This window comes from Balaenoptera physalus (genome assembly GCF_965194825.1).
Source record: "Balaenoptera physalus genome assembly, chromosome: 14".
Taxonomy (NCBI): domain Eukaryota; kingdom Metazoa; phylum Chordata; class Mammalia; order Artiodactyla; family Balaenopteridae; genus Balaenoptera; species Balaenoptera physalus.
In genome coordinates this window covers 13,241,934-13,267,718 of record NC_138893.1, presented here as the reverse complement: position 1 = coordinate 13,267,718, position 25,785 = coordinate 13,241,934, and the positions used below count along the sequence as shown (strand labels likewise).

The 25,785-nt window shown below is 42.0% G+C and overlaps 1 protein-coding gene and 1 long non-coding RNA gene across 12 annotated transcripts in view; one reads left to right on the top strand and one right to left on the bottom strand.

The window, feature by feature from the left end:
• The window catches only part of DISC1 (DISC1 scaffold protein), a 598,559-nt gene that overhangs the window by 292,911 nt on the left and 279,863 nt on the right, over positions 1–25,785 (top strand). The window lies entirely within an intron of this gene.
• Positions 19,609–22,174, bottom strand: LOC309642090. The gene is made up of 2 exons (XR_014252967.1): positions 19,842–22,174; positions 19,609–19,802 (listed from the first exon to the last, which is right to left on the bottom strand). It is a non-coding gene; the product is annotated as an uncharacterized lncRNA (long non-coding RNA).

Below are 25,785 nucleotides of genomic sequence, written 5' to 3'. Positions count from 1 at the left end.
TGCTGCAAATAGCATGATTTCATTCTTTTTTATGGCTGAGTAGGATTCCATCGCATATCTGTACCACATCTTCTTTATCCATTCATCTGTCGATGGACATCTAGGTTGCTTCCATGTCTTGGCTATTGTAAATAGTGCTGCTATGAACATAGGGGTGCAGGTACCTTTTTGAATTATAATTTTGTCCAGATGTATGCCCAGGAGTGGGATTGCTGGGTCATATGGTAACTCTATTTTGCTGGGTCATATGGTAACTCTAGTAAGGAATCTCCATACTGTTCTCCATAGTGGCTGCACCAATTTACATTCCCACCAACAGTGTAGGAGGGTTCCCTTTTCTCCACACCCTCTCCAGCATTTACTATTTGTAGACTTTCTGACCAGTGTGAGGTGACACCTCATTGCAGTTTTGATTTGCATTTCTCCAATAATTAGTGATATTGAGCATCTCTTTATGTGCCTGTTGGCCATCTGTATGTGAGAAGACAGATTTTTGACTGCAGCATCAGAACTAAAAGTGTGGACCAAAGGTCTTGGTCATCTGGCATCATTTTCTGTCACTGATATTTCAACCCTTCATTGGACGTGGGGCTGTTCTGAAAAGATGGCCTGAGAAATAAAAAAGATGGCCGTGATTTTGTCTAATAGCAAATAAGAGATTGACTATTAAAACAGAAGGCTCTGCTAACAGACGCCCCTGTGGTTTGCCCAGTTCATCCCAAAGTGTGTGTTTTAAAGCAATGATATGATCATTCTGCCCACTGAGATCAATTAAGAAATCAACCAATATTTAAGGAGGCCTGAGGCTTGGCAAGATGCCCAGTGATTCCTCTTTCTTTACTCTGTTTGGTTTAGGTGATGGAAAGCCATTCCATTGCAATTACTATGTAAACCTGAACTTGGGGAGGCCGTCGAGTGGACGTTCTGTCCACTGTGCTCTGGGGGCCCATGTGCCCTTGTCCCCCAGATATGCCAGTGTGCTTCACGGTGTACCTGTTTCAAGGGGCCTGTCACATTCTTAAAAAGGCGATTATGACTAATCAATACGGAATGTCCAAACTAAGATGATTTTTACAAGATCAAGAGAAACCATATAGCTTGAGTGTTTTTGATGCATTTTGGCAGGGAGTTGAGAAATCTTAAAGAAAAATTAATTGCTGTATCAGTGGAAACCCCAGCAGGTAGATATCCAATTTGTCATTAATTAAAATGAGAAGACTTTTAACGATTCAAGGAAGCATTGTCAAGATTGTGTGATAGTTTAATTTGCTAACATGGGATGAACCTGTTAGCTTCACACGCATGATTAATAGAAGTAGAGCTCCTCCTGGAATTTCTCCGATGCTCACTTTCAGCGTGCAGTCACTTTTAAGACTCTGCTGAGTGCTCTTAGCTCACGTAAAGTGAGATGACAGGTCTGCAGCAGCCTTGGCAAATGTAGGTTAGACGAAATATTACACACAACATTGTCTGTGACTCATTTTTGCTCCTTTTCTCCTCCTTACCCCCCGACCCCGCATCCCTCCCTCCCAGCCACCCTGAGTCATACAACAGCTGTGCGAACATGAGCTGCAGAGCAGCAGGCAATGAGCTGCAGACGCTCTCTGCGCTGTGCTGTGTCCCCTTCTATCTGGGAGCTCACCCCAGGGTGGGTTCTAAATCCCTGATCACAAACACCTCAGGGAGGAAAGCAGTTTTTTCCTTCTGTGGGTGCTAATGTAAAGATGCCATTTCTTGAGCTGGAAGAATTTTCTGTGATTGCATTATATGCTAAACCTCAAAAGATAACTTTGTAGTTCTCATTCATCACCCAGCAGGGCCTTTTAGGGGTGCTTCTTTTTTGTTTTTTAAATTTTATTGAAGTAGAGGTGATTTGCAATGTTGTGTTAATTTCCGCTGTACAGCAAAGTGACTCAGTTTTATATATATATATATTCTTTTTTCATATTCTTTTCCATTATGGTTTATCGCAGGATATTGAATATAGTTCCCTGTGCTCTACAGTAGGACCTAGTTGTTTATCCATCTTATATATAATAGTTTGCATCTGCTAATCCCAAGCTCCCCATCCTTCCCTCCCCCAGCCTCTCCTCCCCCTTGGCAACCACAAGTCTGTTCTCAATGTCTGTGAGTCTGTTTCTGTTTCGTAGATACGTTCATTTGTGTCATATTTTAGATCCCACATATAACTGATATCGTATGATATTTGTCTTTCTCTTTCTGATTTACTTCGCTTAGTAGGATAATCTCTAGGTCCATCCATGTTGCTGCCAATGGCATTATTTCATTCTTTTTAATGGCTGAGTAATATTCCATTGTGTATGTATACCACATCTTCTTTATCCATTCATCTGTCGATGGACATTTAGGTTGCTTCCATGTCTTGGCTATTGTTAATAGCGCTGCAGTGAATATTGGGGTGCATGTGTCTTTTCTCACAGATACATTTTAGAGGATTGTGATAATTAGGATTGAGACTGGAGACGTTCTTCAAATGTCTGTAGGAATGACATGCAATGATGATATATATCGATAGCTGACCCTTATTAAGAGATATTGTATGCAGGTAATCCACGAAACACTTTAAATGGATTATTTCACTGAAGCCTCCCAACCACCCAATGAGCTTCAGGCTCTGTTATTATCTGAATATATAAGGGGGCTGAGGCTGGCAGAGATCAAGCACCTTCCCTCAGGTGCCCCAGGGACTACTCTGTGGGTGTGTAATCTGTCTGTCTCAAACTCCCTCAGCGCCTCGTTCTCCAAGACTAACGTTACCACAACGTTCTGGAGTTGGGTGTGGGACAGAGGTATGAAACTTGAAAACTGTGTCTTAATGAACTTTCTGATTTAAATTCCCTTAGTCAGATGTTATTTTAAAAAATCCAAATTATTGTGGAAATTTTCCAACACGTGCAAAACTAGAGAACTTATAACGAACCCCCGTGTGCACATCTCACCAATTCAACAATTTTCAGTACACGGCTGAACTGATTTCAGCTGTACTCCCCTCCACTTCCCCACTGTACTAGTTTCCTATCACTGCTGAAACAGGTAGCTGTGAACAACTTGAAACAACACAAATCTACTGTCTTCCAGTTCTGGAGTCCAGAAGTCTGATGTGGGTCTCACTGGGCTACAGTCAAGGTGTTGGCAGGGCTGGTTCCTTCCGGAGGCTCCAGGGCAGGATCTGCTTCATTACCTTCTTCAGCAGCTAGTGGCCAGCTGTAATCCTTGGCTCGTGGCCTCTTTCTCCATCTTCAGAGCACATCACTCCAGTCTCTGCTTCTGCATCACCTTCTCCTCTGATTCTGACCCTTCTTCCTCCCTCTCACAAGGACCATTGGATGACGTCATTGGGCTGACCAGAAAATCCAGGGTAATCTCCCCATCCCTAAATCCTTTACCTAATTATATCTGTAAAGTCCCCTTTGCCATATAAGGTAACATTCACGGGTCCTGAAGATTAGGACATGGACATCTTTGGGGAGCCGTTATTCAGCCTACCACATCCACCCTGCCCCCCACAGGAATATTTTGAAGTGAATCTCATTTTATTTAACCCATAAATATGTCAACACATATCTTCAAAAAGATAAAGACTTAAAAAAATAATAACCGTAATACCATTATCACACCTAAAAACATTAACAAGACTTTCTTAACATCATCAGATATCCAATTTTCCCAAATTGTCTCATAGTTTTATGTTGACAGGTGGCTTACTCACATCAAGAAATGTGTCAGGGCTCTTTAACCTACAGGTTCCTACTCCTTTTACTTCACTTTCTTGTTGTTGAATTGACCAATATTTTTGTCCTACAGAGTTTGGCTACTTGTATCCTGGTGGTCATCAACATGTTTCTTTTTCCCATGTATTTCCTATAAACTGGTAGTTACATCTATAGATTTGATTACACTGAGGTTTGATTTTATTGTCACAGTGCTTCATTGATAGAGTTGTTACTTTCTACGTAAGGAAGACAATATTATCTGTTCTTTCTCTCCTGTGGTGTTGAGATTGGTTGTTGGGTTCAAGACTGGGAGCCCTGCCCTCTTTGCATCAGATTTTCCATCAGCTTTTTATACCTAAATTGGTGATTCTTGACTAGACTTATTATTTCATTAGTGGATTGCGAAATAGTAATATTCTAATTCCATCACAGTCATCAGTTTTTTACATAAAATTCTTCTGTAAGGAAAGAAATTTCTTCAGGTTATTTCAAAGAGAGTCTGTGGGTTTGTGAAACCGGGAGCTCTTAATGCTATGACCAAAGATTAAATTTCTCCATAGGATGTCATAGGCACTCAATAGTGCTGTTTTCCTGAAGAGATGAAAGATACAGACACTCAGTTTCACTCATAATAATCCATGATTGGTGATGTGAGAAAGTAAGTAAATGTCTCAAAGTTTAAAAACAAAGTTTCCTTCAACATCTATTTAATTGTCCTGAGTTATGATTTACAAAAGAAAGAAATGTTTGATTCTTTCTCTTTATGCACCTGTTTCAGAATAATAATTGGTTTTCTAGAATCCTCTAAAGGTGAACAAAAAGAGTGTGTGTGTGTGTGCATGTAGCATTATGAAGTCATGGATTTTTAACATATTTGTTATGTTTCAATTCTTGGCAGAAAGTGTTCTTTTTCAAATTTTCCTATCTTTGGCGGAGATCCCTTTCAAATTGGCCCCTGAATCTTTTAACATCAACCTAAATGCTTCCTTGTTTTCTGATGGAACAAGATGTTTCAGGCTCATCTTGCACATTTCATGGCCCAGATCTAGAATCAGCATTTTCTGCAAGGAGCTCTTATTATTTTTAGTAGGAAATGATACTTAGAGACCACTGACTGGGCCCTGGAGGTGCTCACAGCTACTGGATTATCATTATTTTTGAACTTTTCAGTAGACAGAGCTAGGATTTTTTTTTTCAGACAAATTATATCCCAGATTCACACTGTTATTTCCAGTTCAAATTTAGGGTTACATAGTTTTACTTCTTTGATTTTATACTGGTATTTCTTTTCTCTTATGCTGAAAAATTTTATTCCTTATATCATTGAAAGAATTCTGTACCTATCTATATATTTATCTATCTCTATTATGAAGTATATTTGATTACATGTATGTAGTATATCCGACTATATATACGTGTATATATATATTATATTATATTTGGTATATCCATTTTATGTATGGTTTCAGAATAATAATACTGACATTTTTATTAATAATATGATAACTGAAAACCTAAGACTTCTTTGCAGTTCTTTTTGTTCTTAGGATATATCCCACCAGGGATGCACAGTTAAATTACAGAGGTTTAAAGTCACTTTAATTAATTCCCCTTGGTGTAGTTCAACCATCAACTCAATGCATAGTTAGCTCAATGCACAGTAGGCTAACCTCTATTATTTTGCCTTTTATTTTAGTGGTTGCTTCTTTTAGCAACACAAACAAATATATAACACAAACCTTATGGTTCAAAGTTAAATGTACAAAACAAGGCGCAATCAGAAAAGTATAGCTGTCTTTCCCTCTCTTCAGCCTTTTCCTGACTTTCTCCTACAGGAAACTATTTTAATTCAATTTTGCTTTATCCTTCCACTGCTTTTTAATGACATAGCCATATATATTTATATCCTCTCTTAGACGAAAGGTGCAGTACTACACACGCTGTTCTACACCTGCCAAGGTGACTTGTGAATGTAAAACTTCCTGAGAATAGGAAATAGAACCTACATATTGTAGTGTAAACCCAGCAGTCCATTTAATCAGAAAGGGGTCAAGTCCTAAAGAGCTGGGAGCCAGAATCCTCTTTAGATTTCAACTTTGCAGAGCTCTGTTTGTGACCCATTCTGTGCTGACATTTTTATTTTCTTCCTCATACTTTGCTTATACCACCCCCAAGATCTCCCAAGACGCACAACGGTTATAATTAATTGCATATACTGATTCTGGAAATACCGGTTTTTTTTTCAGCCAGGTGATTTGTCAAAAATATTTTTCTATGTTACTACATGACAATTATAACCACGGTTTTAATAGTAATTAACATTCAATAAGTACACATATTACAATTTGCTTAACCATATTTCATTGAAGGGCATTTTGTTGTTTTCTACCTTTTTTTGTTACATGGCAAATTTAAAAATTAATTTCTCTTTGCTCAAGAGCCTTGAATTATTGAACTGATGGGACTGACACCATTTACCTAACAGGCACCTGTGTTCTTTCCTCGGGTCCTTGTTTCCAGGGGTGGAAGTGTGCGGAAAGAGGTAGCTCTTCCCAAAGAAAGTCTTTTTTCTTAACACTCTCAAAAGAAGGAAAATACAAAACATACCCAGGATGAAAATAGACAGGAGGAGGACCTTTAAACAGAACAAAAACCTTTGTGAAAAATTCTCATTTTTTTTTTCCAAAGAAAATTTTTTATATGCGGTACATGCAAAGTGTGTCATATTTGATTTAATATATGAATAATGAGAAAGACTGTGATTTGGGTCAGATGAGTCTCTTAGAGCCTGCTAGGGGAACAGGGTCTTAGACTGCCCCAAGGCAGGTTCTCCAGGTCCGAGAACTCACATCGATCCTCAACCAGGAGGCTTTCACTTGTTCATCATTCATCGTTCCCCACTACTTGTTCAATGCCTTACCTGAAGCCTCAGAGAACTTAGGAGCTTATGCGTTTCTTTTGATAAGATGAGGAAAAGACAACATAGGTTTATATTAAAAAGTTTCAGATGTTTTCTGGAGTATAGGAGGTGAGAGAAGGAGATTTATCAAGTGATCCCATGGTTGCCAATGTAGGGCGGAGAGTTTGAGCTGCCCCCTTCCGGAATCTCAGTGGGGAGAGCCCCTGTGAGTGGGCTCTGGGACAGGGGTGGCCTGACTCATTCATGGGGCCAGGGGGAACCAGTGTGAACAGGCGGAAGGGTTATTGTGCCTTGATGGGCAGTGCAGCTTGTCACGCAGCACAGAGCCAGCATGGGGGGGCCTTAGAAGGGAGACAAGTACGTTTAGGCTGGATCAAACAAGTAACGACTGGTCTGTAAAGAAAGGGGGAAGGGCTCAATGAAAAGCAGTGTTTTAGAAAAACTGGTTGTCAACGCTATTCAGAATAGATTGAAAAAGAGAAGGCACTTGGAATTAGAGAGGCCAGTAAGGAGGTGATGGAGCTAATAAAGTCCTGAGTTCATAGAGACAGGACTGATGTACGGAGAATGATGAAACTACAGGAGAAGAGAGAGTAGAAGGAAGGACAAATTTAAAGAGAATAACCTATGAGTGTGGGAAGTAACGGACAGTGGTGCTTCCAGGATTTGAGGCAGCAGTGACTGGACGAATGGGTATTAGAAGCAATTCATTAGATCAGGAGCATTACAGCTGGGAACCAGATTCCTCTTTTTTTTTTTTTTTTTAAACCTTTCTTATTCTTCCTTCTCATCTTTTTCATACAACTCTCTATCAAGTGCTTTCATATCTGACAACTGTTCCCTGGGGCTCTAGTAGTAAACAATACAAGGAAAGTCTTTGCTGTCACAGAACTTGCACTTAATTAGGGAAGGAGGCGGAAGAAAGAATAAATAAGATAATTCATGCAGCGATAAGTGCTGTGAAGAAAGTGAAACAGGCCCGTGTGCTGGATGGTGACTGAGGTTTGTAGGGCCTGGGTTGGAAAACTGCAGGTTGCAAACTCTGGAAAGTGACTCAAAGGAACCAGCCATGTGAAGGCTTGGTGGCATTTCAGGACATTCTGGAAAATGAAAAAAATATCTTAAAAGACAAGAACCGACTTGGAGAGCATGAAACAAAAAGAAGGCTGAGGGTACCGGCTGGTTCCCAGTAAGGGCAAGGAGATGAGGGCAGAGAGTGTTTCAGTCAAGGTCTGATCAGGAGACAGAACCCAAACAAGTAACTTGAACATGGATAGCATAATACAAAGAATTATTCATTACAACAAAGGATTGGAGTAATGGAGGACCCACCAGGAAGAGGTAAAGAGAACTTAGCCACCACCCACAGGGCTAAGATCGGGAACTCCCTGCCCCCAGGCTAAGATGCAGACCTCCTTAAAGAGGGCATGACGATGCTGTCTGGAGTGCCAAGTCTTGCATCAGTGCACCTGCCGTCAGGCGTCTACCTGGAACTTTCTGGGACCCACCTTCCAGGGTTCCAAAGAAGACTGTTCATGGGGAGTTGTCTCACCAGAGGCAGTCTGCTAACGAAGGGCTTGAAGGAGTTTGCAGGGTAACTGTTGGCTCCTGGGAGCCGCTGACGTCCAGGTGCTGGAGCAGCTGTGCATGCTGGAGAGGCTTGTGCAGGAGAAGCCGTCCACACAGCAGGAGCCAGACGCTGGGGAAGCTGTGTGTGAAGCAGCCTGGTTCAGCAGAAGCCACGGAAGCCGAGCACTGGGGAAACCAGCCCCACTGCAAGAGCTGGGAATTGGGAAACCACAGGCGCTCCGGGAGCTGGGCACTGCGGCGGCTGTGTGTGCTCTGGGGGCAGGGTCTAGGGAAGCCATCCCCTTAGGAGCCTGCTGAGAGCACGCTGGAACAAGGAAGGAAACCGCCTTCTCTTAGAAAGTCTCCCCACCTCCCTCTACCGACAAAGGAGAACTTTTTAAAGGGCCCAGCTAAACGTTTGCACAGCAGGCAGTGAGGCATAGGTTTGGAGCTGAGAGGCAGTGAATTCATAACTGGCACATAGAGCCCTGATCCCGGAGGGCCTTGTAATGCAGGTGATGACAGTAGAAGTATCGGTAGTTGTACCCACCACGTCCAGGCATTGTTCTTAGCGCTTTCTGTATTTTAACTCATTTTATCTTCGCAATCCAGTGAGGCAGATGCTGTCATTATCCCCGCTTTACAGACGAGGTGACTGAGGCACAGAGAGGTTAAGGCACTTGCCCACAGTCACATGCTCGTGAGGGGCGGAGCCGGGATTCAAACCTGAGCAGCTTGACCCCGAGTCTGCCTGACAGACTCAAGTCATTACTGATCTTTGAACAAACAGATAGATCTGTCAGGAAAGGTAAGTACTTGAAAGAACTTTGCAGTCAACCCTTTTGTGATTAAACCAGCCGCCTCTATTTTATATATTTTATAAATGCCGACATTTTAATTACTTTTAAAGTAAGTTACACATGTACCAGGGAACATAGAACAGAATATGCGGGGGGAAGGTGAAGAAATTGGGTGATGTGATTAAAATACTAGAAAATAGCATTTTGAGTGTGGTTTGATGGATTGGGGGCTCCTTTAGCATAACAGAAACAGAGAAGAGGGGGAAAGTTCAAAATTATTGTTATGGGTTTGAAGAAATGTCACTCAGAAGATCTTGACAATGTTTCTCTCGTCACTGTTGGGTGGTGAGGGGACAGAACCGTGGTCCCCGTGGATGGGCTTGTGGGATGGGAATGTGTAGCATTCACGGTGCACCCGACACCGGGCTGGGTGGGCAGGGAAGGGAGACCTGCCCTGGGGGAGCTCGCTGTCTCGTGGCTGAGACACGGCTGCTTCTTGAGGTCTAAGGCAAGGTGACAGTGCCAGCTGGTTCTGCACGTGGAGGGGGTCAAGGGAAGGTGGCAAGAAAAGGTAGCACGTGAGCTGGATGAAGAGCTGGCCAGGACAGCTGGTGACAGCAAGACGTTGTCGGTTCAGGGCCAGTGTCTGGCCAGGACCCGGACGGATGGGGGTTTGGGAAGAAGGGTGATGCACCGCCAAGAAGATGGTTCTGGGTCAGAGGATCTAATCCAGGTCTCCTCAATCCTTTCTAGTTTAGTGACCTTGGGAAATTATTTAATCTCAGTTTTCTTGTTTATAAAAAGAAATATAATAGTAATGTTCCTCACAGAGCTATTGCACAGATTAAATGAGATACGTGAAGCCTGTTTTCACCAGTGATGGTACATGCTCAGTAAATGTTTGTTGCCATTATTATTATTTGCAATAATAATATTATTTATAACATAATAATTATAATTATTATTGCTATTATTATTGGAAAAGGCTGAATATTAGAGTCTGGGAAAGAATAATAAGGATTAGTTTAAAAAGTGTTTCATAACACATATGTGCATGTGTGTGTATGTATATAGAATTTTTAAATAGTTTTCAGTTGAAACCTTTGTTTTTGTGACAGGCAGCCTAGGGAAATGCTCAGTTTTGCACATAATAATGAATGCCCATTTTGTCTGTTACCATTTACAACAACTACGATTATTCTTGTCATCTCAAGAGAAAGGTTCCTAGATTTGCACAAAAAAATGAGCAAGGTCTACCACAAAAAAATTACCTAAGAATAAGAGTGGCTTCATGGGTCTTATGCAGTATATTTGAGAGCAGTCAAATGAGTCTGTGTATTTTGTTTGGTTTCAGTATAGAATAGGAAATGTATTTTGTATTTTGTTTGGTTTCAGTATAGAATAGGAAATCACGTTTCCCAGGTGGAGAAGGGAGACTAAATATTTCTCATAAAATGAGTGAAAATCTGGTGCCATCAGGTCATGGGTTTTGTCATCGGGATGGCATTCAGCCTCAGCTCCTCCAACTAGCTAGCTCGTAACTCTGAGCAAACAGCAGAATCTCGAGTCCCTGTGCTGATGTGTAAATGTCAAGTTGAGGGCATCATCGTAGTAATACTCACCTCATGGTGAAATCGTACAACAGGATGAAATAATGCGTGAAAAGTGCCTAGAGCCCCACCAGGCACAGAGAGGGTGATACACACCCTCTGATACACACCAGAGGAGACCTTTGGGTCTCCTCCTCACCCAGCATCCCTGTTCCCAGCCTTCCCCCCTGGGGATCTCCAGTTCTAATGGCCCACTTTGGATGAAGCTGCCATGTTTATACGGACCTTGAGCCAGATAGTAACTGGAAATTCGATGGATAGGTAAGTGGTATAGGGGAACGGGGTTTCAGGGTGCCATATAAAGTCAGAGAAATCTCACACTCTCCTCTCTACCTGCACCCCTCACTATCGATTCTGTTCTTTTATGACAAATGGACTTCCTGCCACAGTAGCGTTCTCACCAGGGGCTGAAGGAATTGACAGCATTATTTCTTTAGAATGAGCCATAACATCCCTTTGTTCAGAGGGATTGTAAATCCAGCATCCTCCGGATTAGATAACGTATGTTCGATATCAGTAGGAAAGAAACAGAGAAGTAAATATTTGCTACAAAATGTCTGCCATCTTGAAAATTAGTTAATTTCCTGCACCTGACAAGTCAGTTCCCTGCCACACCCTCCTCCCCTTTAGAGGCAAAGAGAAAACAATCCCCTACAGCAAGGAGCCTGTCACTTGGGAATCCAGGGGAGATAATGTGACCACAGTGCAGTGGCAGTGAATGCTGATAAGGATGTGACAGGCCGTGCTTAAAGTTTGGGGTCACATTCCAATGACTGGCTGAGAGATGAAAAGAAAACAAAAAATTAATCCCCCTCTTGGAATCTCATGCAGCTTCACTTAGTGGTTGCTTGCAGCTCAGCAGTCTGTCTCTTTCTTTCCACATTAATAATCGTCATCACATATCCATTATAGGTTTTCAGCAACAGTGTAATTGCTTTCCCTTCCTTATTTCCTGGGACGGGAGGTCTGATGGTGAGAAAGGGCAGTTGTGTAATCGTTCTTTCCATGTAAACCCGGAGAAGTCAGTTGTGCCCTGAGGATATTGATGTCAGCTGCTTTGCTCTCTGGTGGAGGGAAGGAAGGAAATATTTTCATTGTGCTATTTTTAGACTTCAATTTGGATTTCAGCCTTTATGATACTTTGTGTACTGGGGATAGAGCTGCTGATGCACAATTTGGCTGTCAGATCCTGGGCTTTCTACTTTCCCCGGCAGACTTGCTGTCTCAGGACCGGATCTCAGCACTGCTCAGCCCTCAGTGCCCTGCTTGGTGGCCGAGAGGGCTAAGACTCGCTCTGTATGGCCAGAGTTTGCCAGTGGAACTTGCTGCCCGCCGGGCTTCGGTTTGCCCGGGAAGGTTTAATCTGATCTTTCATAGGCATAGATATTCAGCACCACGCACGCTCTCTATAAACAAAATGAGGTCACTTGACCATCCTTGCTTTTCTTGCCAGCTTCCCAGAGGTGGTCGGTGAAAGCCAGAATGAGGGGAAACTCTCTCTTTGCTTGATTTCCTTCTGAACTAATGAGAAGGGCCCAGACACCTGGGACTCCAGGTTCTCTTTTTTCAGCAGTGATGGAAGGCTGTCTCCTAGGTCTTCCATATTTATGATGAACTGGTCCTAAACTCCAGAGGCGTTTAGGAAGTGCCAATAATACCTGTCTGTGCTTGTCTCGTGTCGGGTGTTTCTTGTCACATGTGCTAACATCCAGATCAGTCGGTGTCACACTGAATCCTGTGGGTGCCGGCGGCGTGGCCATCCGGAGGCTTCAGGTTTCAGCACGTAGGGCCCCCCAGTCAGGTGCCTGCTACTCAAGGTGTGGACTGTCAACCGGCAACATCAGAGTCATCCAGATTTGGTTGGAGGGCAGAGTCTCAGGCCCACCCTGGCGTGCGAACCACAACTTCATTTTAACAAGATCTCCAAGTGATTCATATGCACATTAATCCCTTTTTTTTCTTTTTTAAAATCACAAGGCTTTTTTAGAATCTCATGAAATCTGTGGACCCTATTTCCATGCAAATGCACCCACACGCACGATTTTGCAGGGAATTTCAGTGAGTGCAGTTCCCTGAACTTCAGTAAGACCCCTCTCTGGGGATCTGGGGGCGTGCCTGGTGGAACCCTGAGGCCATGGGCCCCCCGCCTTGCTGACCTGTGTTGCTGCTTGGTCGTCCTATGGACTAGCCTTCACTCTGATGCCTGATCTCGTACATTTAAGGAGCAGGTAGGCACTTGTCATCTCCCCAGCCCCTTCACCCCTGCAGCTCTCGTTTACCAGCCCTTGCTGTCATGCTTCTCGTGGGACCACTCTGCTCTCTGGCTTTCTCCTTCCTCAGTTTAGGGCCAGGGTGCCAGGGGGTTTAGAATAACCTGTGGTGGGAGCAGCTGAAAGGTATCAGTACCAAGGTCCCTGCGCACGCGCATGGGCTCCTGAGAGGAGAGGAAGGCTTCTTAGGTCTTCCTCCTCTTTCTGCTGGCGGCGTCCATTCTGCAGGCCCCGCTGGGAGCTCTGGGCTTTGATTTCTTCCAGCCTTGATGGCGGCCTGAAGAAAGCACAAGGCAGACTGCAGCTCACCCTGGGAGAAGTGTTTTCACTCACTGACTTATCAAGGGCACGCTCTGACCTTGAAGGCGTCCTCGCTTTGGGAGGGAGCAAATGTACGTGGATGATTACAATCTAGGATACATGTCAAAGCAGAGGCATGGGCACAATGCTGCGGGACCACGAATGGAGGATGAACACGGTGTATACCAGCCGCTGCCAGTATTGTCATCCCATCCCCTCCGTGCCTCACCTCCCGGGTGCCTGGTGCTGTCGGACTGCGCAGGTGTCTCCCTCTGCCCTCTCCTTCTCACCCGTGTGGCCTGTCATTTGTGACGAAGTCTCGTATGAGCTCCTTTTGCTGGAGGTAGACACTGATCACGCCTTTTGTTTTGGGGACTGCGGCTCAGCCTGTGGCCACCCTGACGAGGGTGCAGCTGGCTGGCTGGGCTCCCTTTTCAAAGTTAGATACAAAGCCTCCGTCCCTGGCAAGTGTGCTGTTCGCTGTCTCAGGAGCCGTGATCGTTGTCTGTTTGGAGCTCACGTTACACCTCCTGTGGTTTGTGGACAGAGAAGACCGACGCCAGGGAAAGCCCACCTAAGGCGTTTACAATGACAGGATGAGCTGACAGCTTCGCGGCTCCAGCCCCGCTGTGTCCCCACGGTTCTCACGCTGAGCCGACATCATCACCAGGCTGGGCCTCGCGGCATCACGGCATCACTCGTTTCCAAGGAGCTTTTACTGTTCTTCATGGAACACAGTCTGGGGACATTTCTCTGTTTTCTTTTCTGTACGGCCAGAGGCACGTGTCTGCAGAGCTGCGTGGACGCCCCACCTCCTTGACTCTCTGGCTGCACGTTTGTCCCATAAAACGTTCAGGTGGGAGCTCTTTGGCCGGTCCCTCTGCCATCCCACTCCTGAGCTGTCTTTGGAAAGGCGCCTCTTCTGAGAGGCGGGAAGAATAATAGCTTTCACCTACAGGGTGGGGTCTGGCTCCTTTTCTTTTCAAGTTGAGCTACTGGAAGTGCCCAGGAGATAAGCTGGGATGCGATTTACCAGGCACTCTCTCTTCTCATCTTGCTCTTGTTTCCCTTTAAAATTCCTTGTCTGCCCTCGGTGTGGGCATGTGTTTACACTTATCCTGTGGCTCTCAGGACTCAGTGTAGCTCTCTTACTTCTGAAGAGCTCTGATGTAGAAGCCCTTTCCACAACTGCCACTGATCAGACATGTCCCCACAAACCATGACAAGGACTCTGCAAAGGGGGACGTTTAGCACCAAAGGTAAGGCTGCAAATTTTGGCAAAAAGGCCAAAGGAAAAGAAGTGGACAAATTCAAAAATAATTTAAATTTCCTTCTTGTTATAAAAGTAAAGTATGCATGTGGTTTATTTGAAAGGAAAAAAGAAAGACAGACAGAAAGAAAGAAAGGAAGGGGCTTCCCTGGTGGCGCAGTGGTTGGGAGTCTGCCTGCCAATGCTGGGGACACGGGTTCGAGCCCTGGTCTGGGAGGATCCCACATGCCGCGGAGCAACTAAGCCCGTGAGCCACAATTACGGAGCCTGTGCTCCGCAACAAGAGAGGCCGCGACAGTGAGAGGCCCGAGCACCGTGATGAAGAGTGGCCCCCGCTTGCCGCAACTAGAGAAAGCCCTCGCACAGAAACGAAGACCCAACACAGCCATAAATAAATTTAAAAAAAAAAAAAAGAAAGCACTGATTCCTTTAAAAAAAAAAAAAAGAAAGGAAGGAAGGAGAAAGAAGAAAGGAAGAAGAAAGAAAGAAAGGAAAGAAGGAAAGGAAGGAAGGAAGAAAGAAAGAAAGAAATACAGCAGAAAGTGGTAAAATATAAAGAAAATCCTCTGTCCCTCCCCCAACTATGAGGAAACAGTTTAAAGTATATCCTTCCAGAAATATTTCACTCATGCATAGGCATATATGGCTGTATATGCCTGCCCTTTGTTATTTTTAAAAACTCAAATGAGATCTTAACAGAATACTGTTCTGTGCTTTACCTATTTTCATTTAATTTTTCTTGGAAGCCTTTCCATTTTAAGAGGCTTAGCTTAGCCTTCTATTGTGAATGGTTGCACGGTGTGTAACAATAACTTTGGTTGATTTGTTTTCTCCCTTTGGTTGTTTCCAGTTGTTTCTTGTGATGCAATTACTGTACTTTTTCACACAGCTCTTTTTTCTTGTCTGAATATATCTGTAGGGTACATGCTTCAAAGTGGAATAGCTAGCTCAAAGACCATGTGCTTTTTTAATCTTAACAAGCATTGCCAAATGACTTTCCTAAAAAAGGGTAATGATTTATTTGCACATCTTTACCTTGAATGTGGCTGATTATGTTTTCATATATTTTTTGGCCATTTCTATTTCTTCTTCTGCTTATTCTGCCTATTTTCTCTTGGGATGTTTGTTTTTCTTCTTACTGATTTTCCTTGAAAGTTAAGGAATTTGACTCTTGGACTGTGCTATATGTTACAAATATTTTTTCCTAATAGGTCATTTGTATTTTGATTTTCATTTATGGCATTTTTTACTGTGTAGAAGTTGAAATTTATATGTATCCAGATTTGTCACTTTTTCCCTTTTTGACTTCCAGGTTGTTGTGTCTTCCCCACTTTAAAATTGTATTCAAATGATTTAAAATTTCCATTTAGTCATTGAACAGCTTAGAAAACAATGCAACACTGGCACAGTTGAGTGGCATATTGAGATTTTACCCTGACTTTAATTTTTAATGTAGTCAGTCTACTGGGATCACTTATCAGGAAAGCTTTTCCCCTATTAACCTTTATTAGGATGGGTATTTTTTAACTTAATTGTTTTATCTGCTTCAAATTGGAGGAGTCCTTTAAGTGTAACTTCCCTGAAAGTTCATTCAGTTAATTAAATACTTACTGAGTTCTATCATGGTTAATACCTTGCTAGACCATATGATTCATAGGATTAAAGAAATGAGTATGACCTATTCTCAAACCTCATTAAGTACCTACAGTAGAAGGTATATGTACATAAAACCCAGACATCAAAGAGGAATATAATAACTGTCTTAAAAGTACTGTAAAATGCCATAGGAGTTCAGAGAATGGAGACGATATATGGTGTGGGGATCAGGGAAGAGTTCTTTACTAAAGTGACATTTGAGATGGGCCTTGATGAATTGGTTGGCTTTTTAATGGGTGAGGATTTTGGAAAAGAAAAGTCAGGGAAGTAGTCGTCTGAAGTTAGAAACTTGTCCATTTGTCCTGGGAAGAGCAAGTGGTCCACTTGGGTGTCATCTAGGAACACACAGGAGAGTCGTGGGGAGGCATCGGAGCAGAGCTGAGGTCGACTGGTGAAAGGCCTTGAGGGACTTGGCTTTCCATCTGGCAAGCAGTGAAAGCCACTAACGTTTTTAGAGCAATAATAGACGGGATAGATTGGAAGAGTGAAACGTCTGAAGGCAGAAAGCCTCATCATTAACTGCAGGGGTGAAGAAATGAATTGCTTAATTTGGGGTAGAGTCAACAAGGAGAAGAATAGACCTGAACAATGTTCTCCATTTATGATCTACAGTTCGATGGAGGGAAAGAAAAATGTTGAAAATGACCATGATTTCTGGCCTTCACTCAATTCACTCTTTTTTTTTAAAAAAAATTGAAGTATAGTTGATTTACAGTGTTGTATTAATCAATTTACTTTTTTTTTAACTTTTTATTTTATAATGGAGTATAGTTGATTAACAATGTTGTGATAGTTTCAGGTGCACAGCAAAGTGGTTCAGTTATGTACTTGTATCTATTGTTTTCCAAATTATTTTCCCATTTAAGTTGTTACATAACATTGAGCAGAGTTCCCTGTGCTATACAGTAGGTCCTTGTTGCTTATCCATTTTGAATATAGCAGTGTGTACATGTCAGCTGAGATTGACATGTACACAGTCAACTTACTCTCAGCACGTGTTGAGTCCTAGTACCTGTCAGTGGGCTGGGCGCTGGGAACAGAGCAGTCAGCACGGTAGACAGGACTGCTGCTCTCAAAGGATTGAATTCTAATGGTGCAAGAGCAACACATAAGGCAGGAATAAGAGACCATGAATATAAATTAAGAGGAGGAGCTGGGTTGATGGAGATACCTGATGACTTTGGCTTCATGTTCTAAAACTGAGTGTTCATTTGTTCCAGATAATTATTTACCTAGTTGTTTCTGATAGTATTCTCTTTCCTTCTTTATCTGGGTGTTTACAACTGGGTGATGTAAGGGGGAAAAAAGGTAACTTGTTGCTTAGAGTTTTAAAGAGGCTGCAAAGTTGGAAAAGCCTTCTAAAATTCGTGGCTGATTGGCTTATCCACAAAGGAAAGGGAACTGAGCAGACTCATGGCCAGAATATATCTTTGGCTTTTGAGGATGCCTTAATTTTCTCACCTGTAAAATGGAGGTCTGTCCCAGCACAATCATTTTACTTTGCTTACAATTTTGTAGGTTATAACTCGGGAAGGGCATGGCTGGGCAGTTCTCACTAGGGGTTGTGGTCATGAAACTGAGGTTGCAGTCATGTCAGCTCAGCTGGACAGGAAGATGCCTCACTCACATGACTGGCAGCTGAGAGTGACGTCAGCTGCGATTGTAGCTGGTGCCATTGACCAAGCAATTGCATGTAGTCTCCTCAGCATGGATCTCAGGACAGATGGAATTCTTGACTGGTAGCTGGCTTCCCTCAGGGCAGGTGTCCCAGAAGAGTTGGTGGAAGCTGCATGACCTTTCCTAGAATCAGTTGGTTACAAGAAAGTCACTAAGGGCAGCCCAGAATCAAGAGGAGAGAACTAAGACTCCACCTCTCAACTGTAGGAATGTCAAAGAATTTGAATTGTGATTTTAAGCTGCCACAATGTTGCAATACTATCTACTTCATAAGGTTATTTGGAGGATTAACAACTTTAAGAACAGGTCCTGACCAATCACTGTTAATTAACAGTAGTGATGATGATGGTAGTGATGAGGATGGTGGGGATGTTGAGGATGATGGGGGTGATGGGGATGATGGGGGTGATGGGGGTGATGGGGATGATGGGGATGGTGGGGATGAGTGACTGCACTATGCTTCTGCAAAATATATTTTATTATCGTTGGAACGTTTACTCTTGGATGGAATTAATTGCTGGTCTCACCCAATCTATATTTCTTACATAATAATAGAATAATAAATAAATATGGACCACAGTGGTCACACCTTGGCCACCATACATGCACATTTAAGACTGATTTTCATTTTATTAGTGCCTACTAGTATTCAAGATTTGAGAACTCATATACTTTTTCTACTACTGTTGCTCTTTTATATATTATATATATCATTTTGTATCTTCCTTTTTATACTCCATCCACTGAGATAGACATGAGATATTATTTTACAAATATAGAAAATCAAATGGAGAGAAAGTACTTCTCAAAGGTCACCAACTTTGTAGCAGAGGCTAAACTTCCATCAGAGTCATCTGATTTTGGCTGAATCAGCTCTGTTCAGCCACAACTAATAGGCACACCAGCTCTAAATGGCTTAAACAAAAATAGGAATGGACACCTGCATTGGTTGCTTCAGCAACTAAGACTTGTCATCAAAACCCCAGATTCTTTCCTTTTCAGCCAGTTCCATTCACAATGCATCAGCTTTGCTTGGAGGCTGCTTCCATTAGGGTCACAAGATAGATACAGTGGTTTCTTTGTTCATTGCTGTTTTGGGAGAGAAAGTAAAAACTATTCCCCACCCACCAGCACCCCAGCATGGGCCACAGAACATGGTCTGATTGAGCTAAGTTCAGCTATCTGGGATTGCCAACCCCTGGACCATAAAGGCTTGTCCAGTAGAATATCATAGGTCAACTATTTTCATCTAATCACAGTCTAGCTGAGGAGCTAGGGTGGGGTTACCATCCAATAAGTCCCAAGGAGGGAGGGTTGGTTACCTGAATACTCCCCGAGTTCTGTTAGGAAGGGTAAAAAGAAGAAGGGGCATTGGCTCAGAAAACAACAGTGCCCACTACAGTATCCTAGACAAACACTTTTTCATACACTACATTTCCTCTTGTCATATTATCAGATGGCATTCTGGGAAGCGGGCTAAAATATCCAAAAGTCTTTGTTCAGGGGAGAATTGTGTTAATCTTCTTTCTTGGAAAATAAAAGACAAAGGAATAAAATTTAAATATTTCTAAGAAAAACAGATTTTAAAAATTGGAGATTAAATCTTTGTTGCCCAAGGAATGGAAAGATTTTAGACACATGAGAACTAGTAGTGTTTAAGCAATTTGCAGTTGAAAGCTTAGTACCATTGGGCATTCACATATCGGTTTGATAGTTTCCTCCATCGTAGTTATAGAAAAACACCTGGTTATTTTCAAAGTTTCTAAAGAATGAGGTAAAATGCTAATACTCTTTTTTAAAAAAATTAATTAATTAATTAATTTGGCTGCATTGGGTCTTCGTTGCTGTGCATGGGCTTTCTCTAGTTACAGCGAGCGGGGGCTACTCTTCGTTGCGGTGCACAGGCTTCTTATTGCAGTGGCTTCTCTTGTTGTGGAGCATGGGCTCTAGGCGCACAGGCTTCAGTAGTTGTGGCACGAGGGCTCAGTAGTTGTGGCTCGCGGGCTCTAGAGCGCAGGCACAGTAGTTGTGGCACATGGGCTTAGTAGCTCCACGCCATGTGGGATCTTCCCGGACCAGGTCTCGAACCCGTGTCCCCTGCATTGGCAGGCGGATTCTTAACCACTGCACCACCAGGGAAGTCCCAAAATGATAATACTCTTTAAGTGAAAATATTAATAAGTCAGGAAAGAGAGTTTGGTAAGAAGAACTGAAATTGTAGGTGTCTGTGTTAGAATTCAGTATTTCCATTTCTAAAATGGATAGAAGCTTGCCCACAAATTTCCTGCCTACCCCCCTCTATTAACATCATTCTCTGTAAATAACACACTCATGCCTCAGTTTCATGAGGATTCAAGCCACAGTCAGATGATGTCTCTTGGACCTCATTTAACTTTTTACTGGGAGGAATAACAGAAATGATGACTCTCAATTCTCTATTCAAGAACTTTCTCCCAAACACTGAAATTGTATCTTCAAATTGCCTCATTATTAGTTATGAAAACATCACCAAAGATCTCACATAGCTCAAATAGCTGTAAGTCATTCATTTAAGGGATTATTACTAAGGACCTAATTATTCTTCTGAACAGGAATAGTAAAACATTGCAAGACTCTGAAATTAGCCACCACTCTCTTTATTACAAATGGATTCAGTAAGAAGATATTTTAAAAATCTAAAGCTTCATGAAATTATTACATGAGCTATAATGAAGCACTGCAATTTTATATCTACAGTGATTTACTCACCATTCAGTATGTGTCTCTAAAATTGGTTTCCAAACTTTGACATATGCATTCTAAGAGATATTTCAGGATAAATATCTTTCACTTTCACTCAAAGACCACACATACTATATCTCATCAAAAAGAAAATGGACACAAAGTTACAGTATTCAAATCACTATAATGTAGAAAATTGTTTACAAAATGAGCAAACTCTTTTCCCTTAGGAAATTTATGAGAGGTCGGCTGCTGGCTGTTTCCCTTCAATGCAGCCCTGCACACACCATGAGAAATCAGAGAGATGCTGATGGATCTGACAAGTTAATAATAAAAAATATCCAAGAACCCCCCCGGGCAGCTGAAAATGACTTGGTCTCCATGTGGGGAAGAAACAGATGATAAAGTGGAGGAGAGGTTTTCGGGCATGCCGCTTTCTTTCTCCCACATTGCCTGGGAAGGCCAGTGCCCACTGCAATGCTTCTGGAAAGACACAAGCACCTGCTGGCCAGTGAATCAGGGGAAGTAGGACTAGAAGACCAGCCTCAAAGGAGCCACCATGGGAGGGCTTGGATCTTGAGCATTCCTCCAGACCTCCCAGTTCCATGAGGGGTAGATAATTACAACTGAGGGAATCTATGTATTTCTTCAAGCACAGACGTACAGATTATTCCATCAGAGGTTCTGCTCCCTGAGACGATGTCCCACCCTCCCACCACATAAACCTACTAGGTTGGGCACAAGTTAGGGCCTTGGCATTATCCCCTTCTCCAAAGACCCATCAGCAGCCAAAGTGGTTAATATGCCTAAGGAAACATGAACTCATATGGAAAATACACAAGACTTCTTAGGAGGGCAACTGCTATAAAGAAACAACAACAATGGAAGGACTCTTACCTGATGAAGTGTAATTAGACCCAAGATGTTCAATAGATGTATCACGTATTTCCCAAAGATAAGGGAGGATATTGGAGACAGGAAGTAAAACAGGAAGTCATAAAGAAACCCAAATGGAAATTCAGGGATGGCAGAATGTAAAAACTGAAAAAAGTCTCAGTAAATGGGGTGAACAGCCAGGTGGATTCTGTTGAAGAACCAACTGGTGAGCCAGATGACCATTCAAAAACTCTGAGGGCCTGAGAAACAGAGAGAAGGAAAAAAAACAAAAGTTAAGCAATGTACAGAATAGGGTTATTTGATCAAAGTTCATATGAAAAAAAATGCCAGAAGAAAAGAAAACAATAGAGGCAAGAGAGGAAATATTTGAGAGACTAATGACTGAAAGTTGCCCAGAAAAAAGGAAAAGCTATAAGACCTTTTAACTCTAACAGAATAGAAAAGAGTGGGGTGGTCAATAGGTTGTAATTAAACTTCATGTATAACAAAAGAAATTTCTAAGGGCAGATCATCTAGAAAGGGATAAGAATTAGATCTCAGACTTTTCAATAACAACGTAGAAGGCAAGAAGGTAGAATATTAAGCCAAACCATTATTTAGAGTTTGAGTGTGAAATAAAGATGTTCTCAGACCTGTAAGTTCTTAAAAGATTTACAGGACTTCCCTGGTGGCGCAGTGGTTAAGAATCCGCCTGCCAATGCAGGGAACATGGGTTCAAGCCCTGGTCGGGGAAGATCCCACATGCCGTGGAGCAGCGCGCCCATGCGCCACAACTACTGAGCCCACGTGCCACAACTACTGAAGCCCACGTGCCTAGAGACCATGCTGCACAAGAAGAGAAGCCACTGCAAGGAGAAGCCTGTGCACCACAACGAAGAGTAGCCCCCGCTCGCTGCAACTAGAGAAAACCCGTGCACAGCAACGAAGACCCAACCTGGCCATAAATAAATAAATAAATAAGCCGTCTCTCAAACCACTAAAAAAAAAAAAAAAAAAGTTTTAAATGAAAAATAAGTTCAGGAGGGCAGTGTGAGTTATGTGAAAGAGTACATGAAAAAAACTTTAGTAAATTTTACTGTTGAGGAAATAGAGAGCTTACAAATAAAACAAAAATGTATCTTAGTAAAAATCTAGAACTAAAATATGGCCTCAAGATACATACAAATGTATCACCTTGCAGATGGGATGGGGATAGAATGAGGGGGTGGTGAACGTTTGCTAGGGTGCAGCCCAGGTAGCCTCATTCCTCCCCTGATCTACTGCAAGTCCCTCAGACGACAAATGAAAACTAAATTTCACACAAAAACCTGTACACAAATGTTCATAGCAACTTTATTTATAATATTCCCAAGCTGGGAACATCACAGATGTCCTTCAGTGGGTGAATGGTTGAATAAACTGTGGTCCAGACAGAGCATGGCGCACTACTCAGCAACAGAAATGAATAAACTATTGGTATGTGAATCTCCAGGGAACTGTGTTGAATGAAAAATGCCAATTCCAAAAGGTGCGTTATTTATGATTCTATTTATATAACATTTTGAAATGGCAAAATTTTAGAAATGGGGAACAGATGTAGTGGTTTCCAGACACTAGGGATGGGGGTCAGGGTGGGAAGTAGTGATGTGGTTATAACACAGCATATAGGGATGCTTGTGGTGGTGGAGTTGTTCTGTACCTTGAATGTGGTGGTGGATACATGAGCTTACACAAGGGATAAAATTATACAGAACTATAGACATACACATGCACACACACACAAGAGAGGACATCTGAATAAGATCAGTGGATTGCACCAATGCCAATTCCCTGGTTGTGATATTGTACTATATTTTTGCAAGATGTTACCATTGTGGGAAACTGAGTAAAGGATACATGGATCTCTCTGTATTCTTTCTCACAATTTTATGTGAATTAATAAAAAGAAAAAGGAAGGTAGGAAAAAAGAAACAAAGACATACAACTTTTAAAAATTAGAAATCTTAGTTGTAATATATCACAAAAACAGCAACAATTAAACAGTAATTACAACACCTGGGTTAAAGCCAGTAATCCCAAAGATTAAATTCCAGAATGGATTTTTATAAAATTCAGCCACATGTTTTGTATTGCATTCATTTCTGAAAAAAATGAAGTTGAACATAAAGTGTGGTAAAAATATAAGCCAGGAAAAGTGGAACTAAAAGAATATTGGGGGTTTCCCTGGTGGCGCAGTGGTTGAGAATCTGCCTGCTAATGCAGGGGACACGGGTTCGAGCCCTGGTCTGGGAAGATCCCACATGCCACGGAGCAACTAGGCCCGTGAGCCACAAATACTGAGCCTGTGCATCTGGAGCCTGTGCTCCGCAACAAGAGAGGCCGCGATAGTGAGAGGCCCGCGCAACACAATCAAGAGTGGCCCCTGCTTGCCGCAACTAGAGAAAGCCCTCGCACAGAAACGAAAACCCAACCCAGCCAAAAATAAATAAATAAATTAAATAAAAATTTTTTTTAAAAAAGAATATTGGGGTAACAATTATAATATCAGACAAACTAGCACTATATGTAAAATTTTGGGGACAATAATGTTGCCAATTCTGGAATTCAATTACAGAAAAATATGAAAATGAATAAGTTTGATGGTAGGTATACAAGTGTTTGTTAAGTTTTCCATATTTTTCTGTATATTTAAAATATTTTAATAATTTTAAAACTAAAAAAATTTTTGTAATAAAAGACAAAAATATTGGAGATGATTAAAGTAATACTCAGATGAAAATTTAGAGCTTTAAATACATTAGCTAAAAAGTAAGTAGTAAGAGAGGAAAATCAAAGAAAGAAAACTAACAAGCATTTAACAGCAGAAGCTAATAAAAAGATAATAAATCTAAAGTAAAATCAAGAAATCAGAAATCAAGGAAATAGAGAACAAAAATCAATAACAAAGATTAACAAAGCAAAAGGTTGTTCTTTGAAAAGATTAAAGCTAGCAAGCCTCTGATAAGACTGAACAAGATAAATCAGAAAAGAGGTAAATAAATATTTAAATAAAGTACAGAATGAAAAGGAGAAATGTCTATGGAGACAAGTGATTTTAAAAATAATTTTTAGGGCTTCCCTTGTGGTGCAGTGGTTAAGAATCCGCCTGCCAGTGCAAGGGACACGGGTTCGAGCCCTGGTCCGGGAAGATCCCGCATGCCGCGTAGCAGCTAACCCTGTGCACCACAACTACTGAGCTTTAGAGCCCACGAGCCACAACTACTGAGCCCACGTGCCACAACTACTGAAGCCCGCGCACCAAGAGCACATGCTCCGCAACAAGAGAAGCCACCGCAATGAGAAGTCCGTGCACCACAACGAAGAGTAACCCCCGCTCACCGCAACTAGAGAAAGCCCGCGCGCAGCAACGAAGACCCAACACAGCCAAAAAGTAATTAATTAATTAATTAAAAAAATAATTTTTAAATTTATGAACAAACATTACAATACATATGAAACCTGTGAGAAAATGGATTGATTTCTATAAAAGATATAAATTGTTAAACTGGATACAAGGAGAAACAGAAGATCAGTAAACTGTAAAAATTAAAGATATTGAACTGGCAATAAAATGCTTTCTTCAACAAAAGCCTTAGGAAAAGGATGGGGAACCCAAGGCAGGAATAAACTGGCAATGGATAGGTAAAGACAATTCACAGGAGGAAATCTGAGTGGCTGTGAAGCGATTGTAGTGGAGAAACACAACTTCAAACAAGATGCCACTTGTCACGTATCAGATTGGCTACAATTAGGAAACTGGACAATAGAGTCCAGTTTTTCTAATAAGGATGGTCTCTTCTCATGTGTACCAGCCCCCATTCCTGCTCTCTTGCTCCAGGACATGGCTCAGATATCTGTGTTCTCTTTCTCTTTATTACTTTAGGATTTTTTTTTGCTGTTATTGTTTTTGGGTTTTTTTGTTCATTTGTTTTTTGGCTGTGCCGTGCGGCATGTGGGATCTTAGTTCCCCGACCAGGGATCGAACCCGTGCCCCCTGCAGTGGAAGTGCGGATCCCTAACCACTGGACCTCCAGGGAATTCCCCTCTTTTTTAAATTTTAGACTGGCATATAACACAATCAGAAAGTGCACACATTGTGAATATACTGCTTGATGAATTTTCACAAAATGAACCTACTCACCACCATAGAAAAATAAAGCACTTTAGTTATGCCAGCAGCCCTCCTTATGCCTCTTCCGTCATTACCCCTCTTCTCCCCAGAGAAGCCACTATCCTGATGTCTAACACCATGAATTAGTTTTGCATATTTAAAAACATAAAATAAATGGAATCATAGTGCCTCCTCCTTGCCTTTTTGTCTAACCTTATGTTTTTGCGATTCA